The 20,110-nt window shown below is 47.1% G+C and overlaps 1 protein-coding gene across 1 annotated transcript in view; it reads left to right on the top strand.

The window, feature by feature from the left end:
- Positions 1 to 20,110, top strand: part of LOC140431005 (potassium voltage-gated channel subfamily KQT member 1-like) — a 1,144,532-nt gene that overhangs the window by 152,658 nt on the left and 971,764 nt on the right. The gene's annotated exons all lie outside the window — the stretch shown is intronic.

Below are 20,110 nucleotides of genomic sequence, written 5' to 3'. Positions count from 1 at the left end.
AGGAGCATGTCTTGCGGTGGGCCAAGAATGAATGGAGCAGCAAGTGGGAGAATAGTGAGGTGGGAGCGGAGCTGGCCAAGAGACGTGCTGGGTTCAACCGGCAAAGGCGACCCTCTTTAAGAAGGGGGTGAAGTTTGGGGTGTTATATCCAGCGAGGCTGTGGGTAACGCATGAAGATCGACACTACTATTTTGAGTCGCCAGATGATGTTTGGACATTTATTAGAGAAGAAGTTGGACTCGAGTTAAAAGACACTTAAGCTTCAAAGATGGGATGTGGCGGTGGTTTGTAATTGTGTTCTGGTTTGAACAAGATTGTATTTAGCCTTGGGCAAGAGAATGGGCTGGAGGGATGGTTGGAGGGTGCTTTATTTCGCAGGGAGTTGATACGGGGGGGGGAGGGGCCCCTGAAGTTAGCATTATTCTTCGGGAGACTTGGTTTTGTTTAAAGTGAGCGTTTCTATTCTGGTTTATGGTTATGTTAATGTCTTCTTGAGAGCTGTTGTTTATTTACTGGGGAATGTGATCCTGTAAATAGGTTTTTTCTATGTGGGGAGAGGGGTCCGAACAATAAGGTGATAGTCTGATCGGCGCCAGGGGCGGGGGCTATCAGCGTCAGCATGGGTCAGCTGACTCTCGGAAGCGTAGTGAGGGGTGAACTCGTGTTGAGTTGGTGTCTGACTTGGGAGATTAAGTTTCTGGTGTTATGGGGGTGTTGGGTGGGGGGGGGGGGGGTGTGGTGGTGGTAGCCCCCCCGTCCAGGCTGATTACATGGAGCTTGAGAGGTCTGAATGGGCCAGTTAAGAGAGCACGCGTGTTCACACATTTAAAGGGACTATTTGCAACGGGTGAGCGGCGATTCTCCAGCCCCGATGGGCCGAGCGGCCTGCCCAACACGACGGGTTCCCACCGGCGCCATCCACACCTGGTCGCTGCTGGCTGGAACAGCGCGGGAATGCTGGGGGTGTGGCCTGTGGGGAGGGAGGGGGTTCCTGCACCGGGTGGAGGCCTCAAATGGGGTCTGGCCTGCGATCGGTGCCCACCGATCAGCCGGCTGGCCTCTCTGAAGGAGGATCTCCTTTCCTCAACCGCCCCGCAAGATCCATCCGACATCTTCTTGCGGGGCGGCCTCGGGGAGGACGGCAACAGTGCATGCGCGGGTGACGTCATTTACACGGCGCCGGTCGCGTCATTTACGCAGCGCCGCTTTTACACTGCGCCAAGGTCCGGCACGCGCAAATGACGCAACGCCGCTCCTAGCCCCCCGGGGGCGGGTGATTAAGAGGCTGGGAGCGGCTCCGACGCCGGAGTGAAACACTCCGGTTTTCACTCCGGCGTCGGCACTTAGACTCCCGATGGGAGAATTGCGCCCTAGATGTGGGGTTGTTAGCGGACGAGGTGGTTTGCGGGCGGGTAAATAAGAATATCCAGAACTACCTGGAAACAAACGACACTGGAGAGGTATCGGCAGCGACGGTCTGGGAAGCCCTGAAGGGGGTTGAATGAAGTTTTTAAGGAATTCTACCGCAAATTATATGAGTCGGAACCCCCGGCGGGTGCGGAAGGGATGAGGCAATTTCTGGACCAGTTGAGGTTCCTGAGGGTGGAGGAGGGCCTGGTGGAGGGGCTGGGGGCCCCAATCGAGATGGAAGAAATTATTAAGGGGCTGGAGGGCATGCAGTCGGGCAAAGCTCCGGGGCCAGATGGCAATCCGGTGGAATTTTAAAAGAAAGAGACATTGAGCCCACTGCTGCTGAGGACCTTTCATGAGGCGAGAGAGAAGGGAATCCTCCCCCCTACAATGTCGCAGGCCTCGATCTCATTCATTCTTAAACGGGAGAAGGACCCTGAACAGTGTGGCTCTTACAGGCCAATCTCGCTTCTAAATGTGGATGCCAAGCTATTGGCTAAGATCTTGGCAACAAGGATAGAGGATTGTGTCCCGGGGGTGATAGGGGAAGACCAGACTGGATTTGCTAAGGGCAGGCAACTTAATGCCAATGTGCGGAGGCTTTTAAATATAGTTATGATGCCCTCGGAAGGAGAGGAAGCGGAGGTTGTGGCAGCGATGGATGCAGAGAAATCTTTCGATCGGGTGGAGTGGGAGTACCTGTGGGAGGCACTGGGTAGGTTTGGGTTTGGTGAGGGCTTTATTCGGTGGGTGCGATTGCTGTACCAGGCGCCTGCGGCAAGCATGCCTACGAACCGGCTTAGGTCGGAGTATTTTAAATTGCACCGGGGATGAGGCAAGGGTGCCCCCTCTCCCCGCTTTTATTTGCTCTAGCCATTGAGCCGCTGGCCATGGTGTTGAGAGCCTCAAGGAAGTGGCAGGGGCTGGTCCGGGGGGAGGTGAGCACCGGGTCTCGCTCTAAGCGGATGATCTCCTCCTGTATATTTCGGACCCACTGGAGGGGATGGGGGAGGTCATGCGGACTAAACTATTATCTGAATGGCCATAAATTAGGAGAGGGGAACGTGCAACGAGACCTGGGTGTCCGAGTGCACCAGTCACTGAAGGTAAGCATGCAGGTGTAGCAGGCGGTAAAGAAGGCAAATGGTATGTCGGCTTCATTGCCAGAGGATTCGAGTACAGGAACAGGGATGACTTGCTGCAATTGTACACCTGGAATATTGTGTGCAGCTTTGGTCTCCTTATCTGAGGAAGGATGTTGTAGCTATACAGGGAATGCAGTGAAGGTTTACCAAACTGATTCCTGGAATGGCAGGACTGACTTATGAGGAGAGATGAATTGTTTAGGATTCCATTCATTGGAGTTCAGAAGAATGAGGGGAGATCTCAAAGAAGCATATAAAATTCGAACAGGACTAGACAGGGTAGATGCAGGAAGGATTTTCCCGATGATGGGTGTGTCCAGAACCAGAGGGCACTGTCTGAGGGTACGGGGTAGCCTATTTAGGACAGAGATGAGGAGAATTTTCTTCACCCAGAGAGTGGTGGGCCTGTGGAATTTGTAGTTGAGTCCAAAACGTTGTATGATTTCAAGAAGCAGTTAGATATAGCACTTAAGATGAAGGGGATCAAAGGATATGGGGGAAAGCGGGATTAGGCTATTGAGTTGGTGTACCTACATCTCATAGACTACAGCGGTTCAAGAAGGTAGCTCACCAGCATCTTCTCAAGGACAGTTAGGGATAGGTAATAAACGCTGGCCTCACCAGTGAGACCCATATCCCATGTAAATATTGAAAATGGAGGAAAGGTTTAACTGATAATCAAGAATCATTCAGTTGGGTAATGAGCCTATTCTTTTCCTCACTGGCCTGTGAAGGCAGCATCCTGAAAGGTTGACCAAGGATGTGAGGGTGGTTGCGGCAGGAAGTCATATGATGGCATCTTCAGGAATATGAAGGGGAGGCAGTGGTGTAGTGGTATTGTCACTGGACTAGTAATCCTGAGGCCAAGGGTCCTGGGTTCAAATTTCACCATGGCAAATGGTGAAATCTGAATTCAGTAAAAAATCTGGAATTAAAAGTCAAATGATGACCACAAAACCATTGTCATAAAAAATAATCTGGTTCACTAATGACCTTTAGGGAAGAAGATCTGCCAAATCCTTACCTAGTGTGGCCTATGTGTGACTCCAGGCGCACAGCAATGTGGTTGACTCTCAAATGCCCTCTGAAATGGAGGGCAGTTCAGGAAGGGCAATAAATGCTGGTCCAGCCAGCGACAGCCCTATCCTGTAAAAAATGAATTAAAAAACAATGTCTGACCAGCATTGATAATCCAATCACAGTTTATTTCTTGCCAAACTTCCTCAGACCTTTGACCTGCGCCTGTCAGAAAAGCAAAGCCAGTGATCGAGGATCAGAATAGACTCTGGGAATCCAGAGTCAACAGGTTATGAATGTCAACCACTCAAATCATGTGTTGGCTTGCAAACATTTCTCACGGGCACTGGAAGTTGTCAGGATCAACTCATTCGATTAATTGGCAGTGTTTGCCAAACCTGTGCAAAGCATATCGGTTGTCATTCTATCTTCCAAAACAATCAGACGTTAGTTTCTCTCACTGCTGTGTGCGAGCTTGAGGCAAAACCTTTTGAACTGACCTGTTAGCTTCTGAGAGTCCTAACTTACAGGTATGTTCATTTAGCATTTGTCCCCAAAGATAAATAACAGATAAACTGCTAAAATTCAGCCATATACAGACCAGAGGCAGAATTTTAACAGGTGAAGGGATTTCCCACTCCACCATAGAAGAGGTCAGGTGCAACTCACCTCCGCACCCAATGGCCAGTTAACACTCTGATTGACTCTCTTGCGCTTCCAGCACCACTAGGAACAATGGTTACTTCTGGGACTCCACTCAATCCCAGTGAAGAGAAACCAGGAACTGGATGCAAAGTGAGTCTTGTGGAGGCTCATGGTGGGGCCAGAAGAGCAGGCCCCAAGAGGGTGTGGAGTGAGGGAGGGCTGGGGTGGCGGGCAGGCTGCAAAGGCCAGTTGCAGAAGAGGTACCTGGGTGGAGGGGTGGACACGGATAGGAGGAGGGCCAAAGGGAGGGCACCCAATTGTAAACAGAGGTCTGTGAAGCCCCTGCCCCTTTCCCATTTGAGGCCTGAGCAGACGTTCCTGCTGGACCTCCACCCCATCCCTGACCTCCTCTCAGGTAGCCAACTGTGATTAAAGGAGGTTTCATCACATGACTTGCCCCCATGCTCCAAACATTAGTCAGCCAACACGTCTATTCTTGTGATGCATTACATCCCTATATTAGTTGGAAAGTAAAAAGAATAATCACCAAATTGGATGAAGCTTGATTATCAGCTAAACAACCTTCCCACCACCTCCCTCCCCTTAATATTTCTATATCAGGTAAAGAAAAATGTTCCTAGAATTTTTTTAAAAACAATCTTTTTTAATTTCCATATTGGTACAACACCCTGGGCTAATGAGCAGTCAATTCAAGCCCCACTTGATCTGGAGACCGAACACAATTGATTTTAACAAATAATTCTTAGAAAATGCCCAAAGACTTTGGTCTTTGGTTATCCAACAACTAGTCACTAGGTTTGAAATGTAAATACAATTAATTTTTATTAATGACAACAACTATAATTAAATATGCAGCAAAAACAACTGGTTAACTATTATCTAATTCCTAACCCTCCCCTCTTTAACGAACCCGCCCTCTAAACATACACAAGACAGACAAACACCGAGGGAAAAGGGAAGTGCGAAGAAAAATAAAAAGGATAAAAGTCTCTGTTTTTGATGCACATCATCCAGTGCACCTTTCTTCAGTCTCGGCCTTCAGTTGGAGGTTTTTTTGCTTCCAGTCTGTAATGGTTTTCACTGTAGATTCAGCCAGGTCTCAAAAGCTCCTCCACAGTTTCAGAACATAAGAACATAAGAACTAGGAACAGGAGTAGGCCATCTGGCCCCTCGAGCCTGCTCCGCCATTTAATGAGATCATGGCTGATCTTTGTGGACTCAGCTCCACTCTCCGGCCCGTACACCATATCCCCGAATCCCTTTATTCTTTAGAAAGGTATCTATCTTTTTCTTAAAAACGTTTAAAGAAAGCGCCTCAACTGCTTCACTGGGCAAGGAATTCCAGAGATTCACAACCCTTTGGGTGAAGAAGTTCCCCCTAAAACAGCAGATAAGCAGCATTTTTGCAGAAAGAGAGACAGACACTCACAGCTTCTTCTCTCAGCGTCCAGGACCCAAATTTCCCTTCTTGAGTTCTCTGAAAACGACCCCACATGGGTAGGATCTAATCACCGCCTGTTGCCAGGCAGAATGTGGCCTTTGGCCAATTCATTAGCCACCAGCCAACTAATAGAACAGTATCCCAGCGATCTCTTGGGTGCCAGACAGTCTTGAGTTCTGCTGTTCAAAAGCTAAATCTCCAATAGCACAATGTACTATTTTGCAACTTTTGAGTTTCTCACTTCCTCTGTTTGACTTAAAGGCAAATGTCCATTAATTATCCATGGATCAAAATGATGACAACAAAGTAAGAGTAAGAGAACAAAAGGGGAAAGCAATAGAAAGGGCCCTTTCAATATGACATTGCTCCAGGGTTGAACACACCTGTGTCCTGGAAATTGATGTTCAATTCTTGGAGACTCCCAAGCCAATCCAGGAAGGTTGGCAATCTTACCTCCTCCCATCAGCTGAAAAGTAGCAGCATGAGCAGGAAGTGGCCCTTAGTGGCCATCAATCGGTCACTTAACTGCCTCAATTGTGGCAAGGGTGGCGCTACCATGAACCCGGGTGGGTAGGTGATGAGATTTTTCTGGAACACGTCTGTATGTTGTTTTCTCTGAAGACTTGACATCAACAGAAAAGTAAATCAGATGGGACTACAACAGGCAGCTGATCTGCTACTATTGGTTTTGCATGACTGATGAAGTTTTCCTTCTGTTTGCAATCAGATGATTTTTGCCAATTTTACAGATAAGCTGAAATCATCTCAAAGCACTAGCTCATAGGAACAGTAAAAAAAGTGACCAAATGGTTGATTAAATATTGTGATCTCTACAAATTAAAAAATAATAATTCTCATCCCTTGGTTAATGTTTGATTTGATTTATTATTAAAAATATTAATGTTTAGAATTGGATGCTTGGATTTTTCCGGTTTAAAATCAGACATTGTTTAAAAAAAAAAGTTGCACTTGCCTATTCAAGAATCCAAAATGTGGGGAAGTTCTCAGTTTTCCAGTCTACTTTTTTCACCGTGAATATAAAGTTATAACTTTCCAATGATTGAATGTGTATTAAATGAGAGGCGTGCAGAGATGCTAGTGCCAGCTTAAGAATTATTTTCTTTGGCGACTGCCGTTAAGGTTGACATGGAGAAGCAAACAGGAGTGTTCACATGAAATATTATTTTAAATACATTGTTGAATCTGCAACAAAGGAACATTCCTGAAAGACTTTGCATTCCATCAAATGCTATCTTGAGGTCATGTGCTTTCTCCATACAAATGACAGGCCAACAGTGTGACAAAGTAATTGAAGAGAATTCAAACTCTGATTAATTAATAATGACCTGTTTTAAAATAGAAAGTCTGAATTGTTTTTGTTGGCCAGACAATTACAAAATCCTCAAAGACTTCCGTGTAGCATGTATCAGCAGGATTACAGAATGAAGCACCACAGAAGGTGGCCTTTCACCCCATGTACCTCTGCTGGCTCTTGTGAAAGAGCCTTCCATTTCGACCCACGTCACTGCTTTTTCCCCTTTAGCCCTGTAAATTTTACCTTCAGGGCTAGATTCTTCCGCCCAGCCCGTCACAAGATCGCCACGGGCGGGAAACGGACCATGCAAAGGTCCATTGACCTCGGACAGGAATTTCCAGTCACCAGGCGGGCGTGGCTGGAGAATCCCGCCCTAAGTATTTGTCAGTTCCTTTTGCCCAAACGTCAGGGCAACCCCACCCCCACTCAACCTCCCTGGTTGAGTTCAAAGGAATGCAAAGCACTACATTTGGCATTGGCTTGGTTGCAGGATTTGCCGGAAGGATGACACGTTTAGACATTAGTCCACCTTTGGGGTCCGTAACTTAGCCTTTAATTCTCCCAAGGTATTCACAGGGTAGTGGAGCTACTTTGCTACTTTCCCATTTGTGGGAGCTTGGTTCATGAGTGCATGCCTGGCATCTCAACCTCCTCCGAGTTCCTCTGAACCTTTCGCCTAACGTCGTGAGGAAGCAAGTTTCTGTGTGTCATCACAAAGAGACTCAACTACAAACCTGCCAATGGAGAGGCTGTGTACTGATAGGGAGAGACTTGCACATTTGGCTCTCTTACTGGTGGCCAGCAGTGTAGGCTGAAAGTGAGAAGTAAACAAGCACACTCCAGTAGAAAGCCTGCTAACTCTCTTCAGTCACACTCTAGCTGCATCACGCATTGATATGGTGTTCCTCAAGGCTCTCTCAATAAGCAGAGGAATGTTATGGCTAAGTAGGAAACATTCTTATTGTTCCATCAAAAGGTTACTGGTTCAAGTCCCACTCCAGGCTAACAGTTCAATGGTGTACTGTTGGGATTGTTGTTCTTCAAATGAAACATTTTGAGTGGAATTCTCCAGTCCCCCAGCTGTATATTTCTTGATGGCGCCCCATTCACTGGTGTCAGGATTCTCTACTCCTGCCGCTTGTCAATGGGATTTCCCATTGAAGCCACCCCACGCCGCTGGGAAACCCACAGATGGGAGTGCGCTGCCGGCAGGAGAAGAGAATCCTGACACCAGAGAATTCCAGCCTTGATGTCCTGCCAGGTGGATGTAAAAAAATTTCCATGGAATCACTTTGAATAATAATAATAATCTTTATTAGTGTCACAAGTAGGCTTACATTAACATTGCAATGAGGTTACTGTGAAAATCCCCAAGTCCCCACACTTTGCCGCCTGTTCAGGTAAACTGAGGGAGAATTCAGCGAACAAGAACATCTTTCAGAACTTGTGGGAGGAAACCGGAGCACCCGGAGGGAGAACGTGCAGACTCCGCACAGACCACAAGGGCTCCTGCCTAACTCCTGAATGAGGCTGAGATGGATAGATTTTTAATCAGTAAGGGAATTTTGGGGATAAGGCAGGAATGTGGAGTTGAGGATTATCATTTCAGACCGGAGCAGACTCAATGGGCTGAATGATCTACTTCTGCTCCAACGTTTTATAGATGGATGTTGAGGTGCCCTGTCACCCTCTCACATAGCCATCTCACTGCGAAACCTGCCAATGAATAATGCAATGGAGTGAATATGTCCGACCAAAACTTAACACTCTACGAGACAAGAGTCTCCATGGCATCTGTCACCCTCGCCATGGAGATATCGATGTTGATACCACTTCATTAGAGAGCAGGTGGGCAGACTCCTCCACCTCACACACCTCTCTGTTAAGGGCCTCCAACATCTCCGCCTGATGCTGTGATGGCTCTACAGATGAAGTATCTAGTTTTCCCTCAGCTTCCTTGCTCATCTGTGTGTTGCTGGATTTGGTGGACTTGGTCTCAAGGTCTGGCCTTACCTTCTCCTTGGAAACACCTGCAATTGCGAGAGGAGAGTGTGAGTGACTGTATGAGCTGCCTCCAACATGGCACTGCATAATCCTAATGTTTCTAAGTAGAGACATTAAACATTGTTCCTTAGTGGATGGAGACCTTGCCGTCCCCTCATGCCCGGTCCCAAACCTCCCCTACCAGCTCGGTAGCTCAGCCTTCATTGGCATCAGGTGCAAGTGTTCAGCCATGCCCCTGCTCTCCTCTGTCCCTTGCTCTTATTGTCGGACAATCTGAGAGCACTTGCAGGTGGAATACACATGCTGCCGGTTGATGGTATTATTTAAAAACAATTTAAAGTGCCCAATTCTTTTTTCTTCCAATTAAGGGGCAATTTAGCGTGGCCAATCGATCTACCCTGCACATGTTGGTCCTCAACGTATTGGTCCAGAAAACCATCCAGTACATACTCCAGAAATTCCTCCTCTATAATACTGTGACTAATTTGACTTCCCAATCTATATTTAGATTAAAGTCACCCATAATCACAGAGGTTCGTTTAACACATGCATCTTTGATTTCTTATCTAATGCTATTCCCAACATTGCCACTGCAGTTTGGTGGTCTGTATGCCACTCCTACGAATGTTTTCTGCCCTGGGGTATTTCTTAACTCAGCCCATGCAGATTCCATATCATCTATGCTAATATTGTTCCTTAATATTGTATCAATATTTTCTTTCATTGACAATGTACCTTCAGCACCTTTACCTTTCTGTCTGTCCTTCCTAAAAATTGAATAATCCTCAATGTTTAGTCCCCATCCTTGGTCACCTTGGAGGCATGTCTCCATAATCCCAACTATAACACACCCCTTTACATCTATCTGCGCAACTCTTAATTCATTGTATTTTGAATGCTCCGAGCATTCAGGTACAAAACCTTAAGGCTTGTCCTTTTAATGTTCCTTGACCGGTCCCTACTAGTCTTTACAGTGTCATTATATGATACTGGCCCTTGGTATCTCTGCCTATCACTTTTCTTATTCTAATGCTGTGTTTTTCTCTTGTTCTTGATTCCCCCTACTCTGAATCCTTCCATAGGTTCCCGTCCCCCGCCGTGTTAGCACTGTTGCTTCACAGCGCCAAGGACCCGGGTTTGATTACGGGTTTGGGTCACCGTCTGTGCGGAGTCTACACGTTCTCCCTGTGTCTGCCTGGGTTTCCTCCAGGTGCTCCAGTTTCCACAAGTGCGAACGACGTGCTTTTGAGGTGTTAGGTGAATTGGACGTTCTGAGTATTAGTTTAAACCCTCTCCAACTGCTCTAGCAAGTATCCGCCTCCCTCCCCCACCAAGGACATCAGCCCCAGTCCTGCCCAGGTGTAACCCGTCCAGTTAGTACATGTAACTGGTCCCAATGCCCCGGGAATGTGAAACCCTCCCCCTCACACCATCTCTTCAGCCACATATTGATCTGATACATTCTGCTCTTTCTACTCTGACTAGAACATGACACTGATAGTAATCGTGAGGTCACTACCTTTGAGGTCCGACTTCTCAACTTTCTTCCTAACTCCCTATATTTTGTCTTCAGGACCTCATCCATTTTTTTACCTATGTTGTTTGTACCAATATGTACCACAACCACTAGCTGTTCACTCTCCCCCTCCAGAATGTCCTGTAACCGCACCGACAATCCTTGACCCGAGCACCAGGGAGGCAGCACACCATCCTGGAGTCTCATTTGCAGCCACAGAAATGCCAATCTATTCCCCTTACAATTGAATCTCCTGAAACGATTTCATTCCCACACATTTTACTCCTCCCCTCTGCAACAGAACCAACCGGGGTGCAATAAATTTGGCTATTGCTGCTTTCCCCTGGACGCCATTCCCATCAACAGTACCCAAAATGGTATATCTGTTTTGCAGGGAAATGGCCACAGGAGATTCATGCACTGCTGCCTAGCTCTCTTGCTCTGCCTGGTGGTCACCCATATCCTTCCTTCTTGTGGAGTCTGAGCCTACGGTGTGACACCTCTCAATATGTGCTATCCACGATACTCCTAACCTCACGGATGCACCACAGTGTCCCCTGCTGCCGCTCCAGCTCTGAAACTCAGGCTTCCAGGAGCTGCAGCTGGAGACATTTCCTGCTCACATGGTGGTCCTGGGAACTGGAAACGTTCCTGGTCTCCCACATGGAGCAGGAAGAGCAGACCACGGCTTGGAGCACCTCTGACATGTCTTACCCTTTAAATTAAATGTATCTTTTTAATATCAAATAATATTAAGTACGATTAACTAGCCCTTCTTCTCGGCTCTTTCTTATTATAGAATATATAACTGTACCACCCAATCAGCTCTTTTGTTTTCCTCATTCTGCTTTCAGATTCCTTCTCCTTTATCCTCCAAGATTGATTCCTCACATAACCTTATGGGTTTGAAAGGAAAAATTGAGGCTCATGAACTTAATGGCCAAAACATTCTGGGTCCATTGACGACAGGCTGGATGGCTGGAGGTTTGGTAAAATAGCTTGGGAAGGTGTCTGGGACAGTGGCAGGGATGGGGGTGAGGGATTGCCACCAATTTCTAAGAATCATAGAATCCCTACAATGCAGAAGGAGGCCATTTGGTCCATCAAGTCTGCACCAACCCTCTGAAAAACCACCATACCAAGCACACTCCCCCATCCTATTCCCATAATTCCACCTAACCTACACATCTTTGGACACTAAGGGACAGTTTAGCATGACCAATCCACCTAACTGAACACCTTCGGACAGTGGGAGAAAACCGGGGCACCCGGAGGAAACCCACACAGGCACGGGGAGAAATTTCAAACTCCACACAGACAGTGACCCAAGACCGGAATTGATTTTGGGTCCCTGCCACTGTGAGGCAGCGGTGCTAACCACTGTGCCACCATACCATCCCACTCTTCACTTTGTTTGTTTCTGGAAGACCCACCATTGGTCATGGAGACTGCCCGTTAAACGTTGGTGACCTCCCAATTAACTTGGGTGCTGGCAGCTGGCCCACTTTTTGGGCACTCCTGGCCCATTGAGGATCCCCTTGGCATCATTGGCCACCCCATGGCAATGGCGCAGCTTAGCCCCAGCCACCTTGACCCTACTCCACCTCGCTGGTGGCTACCTGACCACGGCACCCCTGGGCCCCACTTACTTATCTTGGAGACCACATGGACATTGATATGGCCTCACCTACCAGGAGCACACCCAGCAATGGACATGGATGTTGCTGAGCTGATAATCCTCTGATTGGACAGGCAGTTCCCTATCATCTCCTCATCAATTAACTGCAATGATGGGCCACAGTCTTCAAAATGATCAGATATTATGCAATCTAATAAAAGCAAAATACTGCGGATACAGAAAATCTGAAACAAAACCAGAAAATGCTGGAAAAACTCAGCAGGTCAAGCAGCATCAGTGGAGAGAGAAACCATTAATGGGCGGAATTTTCCCAAAATTTGTTAAAGTGTTATATTCAGACTGATGTTCAGAAGGGAGGGTCAAAGCGCAGAAGAGTAATAGTAATAGGGGACTCTATAGTCAGGGGCACAGATAGGCGCTTCCGTGGACGTGAAAGAGACTCCAGGATGGTATGTTGCCTCCCTGGTGCCAGGGTCCAGGATGTCTCCGAACGGGTAGAGGGCATCCTGAAGAGGGAGGGCAAACAGGCAGAGGTCGTTGTACATATTGGTACTAACGACATAGGCAGGAAGGGGCATGAGGTCCTGCAGCAGGAGTTCAGGGAGCTGGGCAGAAAGTTAAAAGACAGGACCTCGAGGGTTGTAATCTCGGGATTACTCCCTGTGCCACGTGCCAGTGAGACTAGAAATAGGAAGATAGAGCAGCTAAACACGTGGCTAAACAGCTGGTGCAGGAGGGAGGGTTTCCATTATCTGGACCACTGGGAGCTCTTCCGGGGCAGGTGTGACCTGTATAAGAAGGACGGGTTGCATCTAAACCGGAGAGGCATAAATATCCTGGCCGTGAGGTTTGCTAGTGTCACACGGGAGGGTTTAAACTAGTATGGCAGGGGGGTGGGCACGGGAGCAATAGGTCAGAAGGTGAGAGCATTGAGGGAGAACTAGGGAATAGGGACAGTGTGGCTCTGAGGCAGAGCAGACCGGGAGAAGTTGCTGAACACAGCGGGTCTGGTGGCCTGAAGTGCATATGTTTTAATGCAAGAAGTATTACGGGTAAGGCAGATGAACTTAGAGCTTGGAACTATGATGTTGTTGCCATTACAGAGACCTGGTTGAGGGAAGGGCAGGATTGGCAGCTAAACGTTCCAGGATTTAGATGTTTCAGGCAGGATAGAGGGGGATGTAAAAGGGGAGGCGGAGTTGCGCTACTGGTTCGGGAGAACATCACAGCTGTACTGCGAGAGGACACCTCAGAGGGCAGTGAGGCTATATGGGTAGAGATCAGGAATAAGAAGGGTGCAGTCACAATGTTGGGCGTTTACTACAGGCCTCCCAACAGCCAGCGGGAGATAGAGGAGCAGACAGGTAGACAGATTTTGGAAAAGAGTAAAAACAACAGGGTTGTGGTGATGGGAGACTTCAACTTCCCCAATATTGACTGGGACTCACTTAGTGCCAGGGGCTTAGACGGGGCGGAGTTTGTAAGGAGCATCCAGGAGGGCTTCTTAAAACAATATGTAGACAGTCCAACTAGGGAAGGGGCGGTACTGGACCTGGTATTGGGGAATGAGCCCTGCCAGGTGGTAGATGTTTCAGTAGGGGAGCATTTCGGTAACAGTGACCACAATTCAGTAAGTTTTAAAGTACTGGTGGACAAGGATAAGAGTGGTCCTAGGATGAATGTGCTAAATTGGGGGAAGGCTAATTATAACAATATTAGGCGGGAACTGAAGAACATAGATTGGGGGCGGATGTTTGAGGGCAAATCAACATCTGACATGTGGGAGGCTTTCAAGTGGCAGTTGAAAGGAATTCAGGACCGGCATGTTCCTGTGAGGAAGAAGGATAAATACGGCAATTTTCAGGAACCATGGATGACGAGAGATATTGTAGGCCTCGTCAAAAAGAAAAAGGAGGCATTTGTCAGGGCTAAAAGGCTGGGAACAGACAAAGCCTGCGTGGAATATAAGGAAAGTAGGAAGGAACTTAAGCAAGGAGTCAGGAGGGCTAGAAGGGGTCACGAAAAGTCATTGGCAAATAGGGTTAAGGAAAATCCCAAGGCTTTTTACACGTACATAAAAAGCAAGAGGGTAGCCAGGGAAAGGGTTGGCCCACTGAAGGATAGGCAAGGGAATCTATGTGTGGAGCCAGAGGAAATGGGCGAGGTACTAAATGAATACTTTGCATCAGTATTCACCAAAGAGAAGAAATTGGTAGATGTTGAGTCTGGAGAAGGGTGTGTAGATAGCCTGGGTCACATTGAGATCCAAAAAGAAGAGGTGTTGGGTGTCTTAAAAAATATTAAGGTAGATAAGTCCCCAGGGCCTGATGGAATCTACCCCAGAATACTGAAGGAGGCTGGAGAGGAAATTGCTGAGGCCTTGACAGAAATCTTTGGATCCTCGCTGTCTTCAGGGGATGTCCCGGAGGACTGGAGAATAGCCAATGTTGTTCCTCTGTTTAAGAAGGGTATCAAGGATAATCCCGGGAACTACAGGCCGGTGAGCCTTACTTCAGTGGTAGGGAAACTACTGGAGAGAATTCTTCGAGACAGGATCTACTCCCATTTGGAAGCAAATGGACGTATTAGTGAGAGGCAGCACGGTTTTGTGAAGGGGAGGTTGTGTCTCACTAACTTGATAGAGTTTTTCGAGGAGGTCACTAAGATGATTGATGCAGGTAGGGCAGTGGATGTTGTCTATATGGACTTCAGTAAGGCCTTTGACAAGGTCCCTCATGGTAGACTAGTACAAAAGGTGAAGTCACACGGGATCAGGGGTGAGCTGGCAAGGTGGATACAGAACTGGCTATGCCATAGAAGGCAGAGAGTAGCAATGGAAGGATGCTTTTCTCATTGGAGGGCTGTGACCAGTGGTGTTCCACAGGGATCAGTGCTGGGACCTTTGCTCTTTGTAGTATATATAAATGATTTGGAGGAAAATGTAACTGGTCTGATTAGTAAGTTTGCAGACGACACAAAGGTTGGTGGAATTGCGGATAGCGATGAGGACTGTCCGAGGATACAGCAGGATTTAGATTGTTTGGAGACTTGGGCAGAGAGATGGCAGATAGAGTTTAATCCGGACAAATGTGAGGTAATGCATTTTGGAAGGTCTAATGCAGGCAGGGAATATACAGTGAATGGTAGAACCTTCAAGAGTATTGAAAGTCAAAGAGATCTAGGAGTACAGGTACACAGGTCATTGAAAGGGGCAACACAGGTGGAGAAGGTAGTCAAGAAGGCATACGGCATGCTTGCCTTCATTGGCCGGGGCATTGAGTATAAGAATTGGCAAGTCATGTTGCAGCTGTATAGAACCTTAGTTAGGCCACACTTGGAGTATAGTGTTCAATTCTGGTCGCCACACTACCAGAAGGATGTGGAGGCTTTAGAGAGGGTGCAGAAGAGATTTACCAGAATGTTGCCTGGTATGGAGGGCATTAGCTATGAGGAGCGGTTGAATAAACTCGGTTTGTTCTCACTGGAACGAAGGAGGTTGAGGGGAGACCTGATAGAGGTATACAAAATTATGAGGGGCATAGACAGAGTGGATAGTCAGAGGCTTTTCCCCAGGGTAGAGGGGTCAATTACTAGGGGCCATAGGTTTAAGGTGAGAGGGGCAAGGTTTAGAGTAGATGTACGAGGCAAGTTTTTTACGCAGAGGGTAGTGGGTGCCTGGAACTCGCTACCGGAGGAGGTGGTGGAAGCAGGGACGATAGTGACATTTAAGGGGCATCTTGACAAATACATGAATAGGATGGGAATAGAGGGATACGGACCAAGGAAGTGTAGAAGATTGTAGTTTAGTCGGGCAGCATGGTCGGCACGGGCCTGGAGGGCCGAAGAGCCTGTTCCTGTGCTGTACATTTCTTTGTTCTTTGTTCTTTGAAAATCAACTTGTATCACTTCAGATGTTCAGCTGAGTTTTCACGCCAAATGTCCTGGCACTCAGTGCACAGAGAATGTGGGTTGTGGTTTGCTCTGTCTCTCTGGTTGGGGGGGAGCTTCACAGAACGCCAGAACTTCGGGCACTGTCTTTAAAAGGCATCCAAATGTGAGCAAAAAATAAATGCCCCCTCACCCGCATGGACATAGGAGACCCTCTCACAAGTATCAGAGTGAACCCCCCACAAACAGGCATCGGTGAACTCCACCCCTCCTCCCAAGCATCGCCGCCAACCCCTCAGACAACAGGGTACTCCTCCAACAGGGTACTCCTCCCCTCAAAGGCATTGCCCTAACTTCCTCACAGGCTTTGGGGTGCACGCACCCCCCCCTCCTCAGAGGCATCCACCCCACCCCCAGGCACGGGGCACAGCCCCCAAACCATGCATAAGGAATGGGGTTCTCCAGAGGTCCCTCACTGCCTGGGTATGTCCCACACCACCTGAGGATATATTTACCTGTGCGCTCCCGGCATGGTCATCACGACTGGTTCCGATTTTGAAAACCAGTAGTGATTTGCACCAGCGAGATGTCAAGCTGGGTGGGATGATACGTTGAGGGTGGAAGTAGCAGTATTAAGCTTGCTATTTATATTATAATATATGCTCATCAGGCTCATACCTATCCTGGGCGTGAACCTGATGGCATCATCAGAGGGGGGCTGGGAAGATTGCGTTTGGAAATCTTGCTGGCGCAAATCCTGTTTTTCGCCTCGTGAGATTTGGCAGCCATTACGGGATTTGTGCCTGCAGCTAACACCGCAGCTAGATCGCGGCCAAAGTTTTGAAACCATATGACTCGTCTTCAGATATTATGGGCCGGATTTACCGGCTATTCACGCCGGCGGGATATTCCGGTCCCACGGTTTTCCCAGCGAAAAGGATGCTGTCAACGGGAAGTTCTGGTAGATCCCGCTAGCCGGCCGCCTTCGCTGCTGAAATACACGTGGCGGGCTAGTGGGAAAATCCCACCCTATCTATTCATGTTTGGAAAGCAAAATACAAAAATCTACAAATTTCATAACTTGTCTGGGTCATTAATCCAGTGTGCAATAATTTCAACTAAGGTCCAGCGAAATCAGCTTTCTACAGTCACCAGATAGACTAAACCTGTCAACAAACAAGGCTACACCATGCCAACTTAGCCCACACTTCATCAACATGGCAAGGCAATATTTGAAACAGCAGAACGCTAGAACTGTCAGTTGAACATTCGGGAGCACACGGTATGATATAATCACTAGCCCCCATTTTGAGAAGGAAAGAACTGAATTTAAATGTCCCTTTGAAGATCTCAGGCCATCCCAAAGCATTTTTCAGCCAATGAAGTGTGGTCACTGTTATAATGTGGAAAATACAGCAGCCAATTGACACACAGCGAGATTCCAAAGACAGCAATGAAGTAGATGATGACTGGACTAATCCTAAATTGACACATTGTTCCCTTTTCTCATTGTAGTGCTGTGCACCTCCAAATTCATCTTTGCTATTACGATTCATCCAGAAAACAGACAGAAAATTCACAATAAATGACTCAGACTTTGCGGACTATCATTATGTCCTGCAAGAAATTAGTTCAGGTTCAAAAATGCTTCCGGAAGCTGCTTTGGAGGTCAATCTGAAATATACTACAAAAATGACATTTATGACAATGTTTCCCAATAACCAGATATCGAGATGATTAAAAGGTGATGAGTAGATGATTGTTAGTTCCTCATCAGGGCCTCTGCCAATGACAGAAACTGTCACTGCAAGGTCGAGAGAATCTGATAGCTCACATTGAGGGCACTTAATTTACATTTTAGCCATCACAAAGCCTTTCAGATTTACTCTACCATATTAAGTTGGATCTTCAAATAGAGGTCAACACTTCGGCTGAATGGCTATGCTATCAACAGTTATCAAGCCTGTATTGACCCGATACCTGTTCATGTTTCTAACAAGAACCTCTATGCATGTGGCAGGGTTAGAGCCTCAGGCTTAAATTTCAAGAGGCACACAAATGAAAGGATACTTGGAAATAAGCCAATTGACACTGCTCAACTTCACCAACTCACCCAATCAAAGTACAGGAGAGTCAGGGGCAAGCCCTTCTGTCATATGTGTGTTACAGGACTGGTCAGAGATGTCTGACATTGGGGGCAGCAGCAAACACAGAGGGTGGAATCAGTTCAGTCAGAGCACTGTTGACCACATGTAAGGATAGGTTCAGTGTTGCCCTGCGACCAACAAGGAGGTGCACTTGAAGCGAGCGGAATCAAAGATTATTCCAGCCCATTTTTATATTTCCAAATGTCCATCTATTCATAAGTGTAGAAGTTCTGGTAGCAGTAAGTGTAGATTTTTCCAGATTTCTGCTTAGGACCATAGAGGTCGACAAAGGCAGGTATTTGCCTTTTGGGTCAGGATCCTGGCATCAGGGTCCAAGGCTGATCCCAACCTTGCTCCCTCTTGTGAGTTGTCTCTCAACTGTGATTTTGCCATGATTGGTCAATTAATGCTCACTGTCCAATTAAGGAGAGTGGGTGAGTCCTTGAAGCTGGGGGTGGGGGGGGAGCAATTGGATACCCTCCTACCTTTGTACCCGTTCCCATATTGGGGCAAAAGTCCTCCCTATAATACATGCCAAAGCTTCTCAATGCTCTGCGCAAACAAAAATCACTTAATCGGGGCAAAGGTGGGAAGGCAGCTGAGTCCCCACTCGCCACCATCCTGCCTGATTAAATGCCTTCCACCTCCAAGCTCTACTCAGAGGAGGGATTTAATGTTTCCGGATGTATTGTGACAAAGTGGTAAAGGATTTGGATAGACTTTGGAAAGCATTTTAAGAAATTGTGCAAATTACTTTGAGAGCAATTTCTACTTGTATTGCGAGACTGAATGGTTGGAGTTTCCTTCTTCAAGATTCTGAAATATATAATCAAGGTGTTACACTGCTGTTTAATCTGTTTCTAAACAGGGTAAAGTTTCGCAAGTTGTATTTGTCTTCATGTCTTGGCGAACAGCATGACTCAATAACCAAAAGATCTTTTAAAAGATATGCAGGTAGTTAAATAATTAAGTGAAGACGTGTTTAAAAGTCTAACTTGCACAGAACCTGACAGTGAATGGTTTTTCACAGAATCCCTTCCATCCAGAAGGAGGTCATTGAGCCATCAAGTCTGAAAGAGCACCCTAATTAGGCCCACTCCTCCGTCCCATTCCCGCAACCCCATCTCACCTTTGGACACTAAGGGGCAATTTAGCATGGCTAATCCACCTAACCTGCACATTTTGGAATGGGGAGGAAACCAGAGTACCCGGTGGAAACCCATGCAGACATGGGGAGAAATTGCAAACTCCACACAGACAGTCACCTAAGGCTGCAATTGAACCCTGGTCCCTAGAGCTGTGAGGCAGCAGTGCTAACCTCTGTGCTACCGTGCTACCCGAAATATATGTTTTGGAATACTATTATAATCAGGTTTCTTGTAGGTATGTGGTTAACTATGCCATGAACTCTGTACCATGCATGTGTCAAACTTTTTTTTAAATTAAGGGGCAATTTAGCGTGACCAATCCATCTACCTTTGCACATCTTTGGGTTGTGGGGGCAAAACCCACGCAAACACGGGGAGAATGTGCAAACTCCACACGGACAGTGACCCAGAGCCGGGATCGAACATGGGACCTCGGCGCCGTGAGGCAGCAGTGCTAACCCACGGCGCCACCGTGCTGCCCATGTGTTAAACTTTGATCAGTGCTGGTGCCCTTGCCTCTTAGTCAGAAGGTCTTTGGTTCTAAGCCCCATTTCAAACACTTGAGTACAAAATCTAGGCTAACACTGTAGTGCTATACTGAGAACATGTACGCTGTTTTTAAAAAATATTTTTATTCAGGCATTTATAATTTCAACAATTTTCAAGAGAAAAAAACCCAAAGTGAACAATACACACTCAACCAACAACCAAATCCAGTCAACATGTACACTGTTAATGGTGTCTTTTGGATAAGACATTAAATCAGATCCACAT

This window comes from Scyliorhinus torazame, chromosome 10 (assembly GCF_047496885.1).
Source record: "Scyliorhinus torazame isolate Kashiwa2021f chromosome 10, sScyTor2.1, whole genome shotgun sequence".
NCBI lineage: Eukaryota > Metazoa > Chordata > Chondrichthyes > Carcharhiniformes > Scyliorhinidae > Scyliorhinus > Scyliorhinus torazame.
This window is presented reverse-complemented; position numbering and strand designations above follow the sequence as displayed.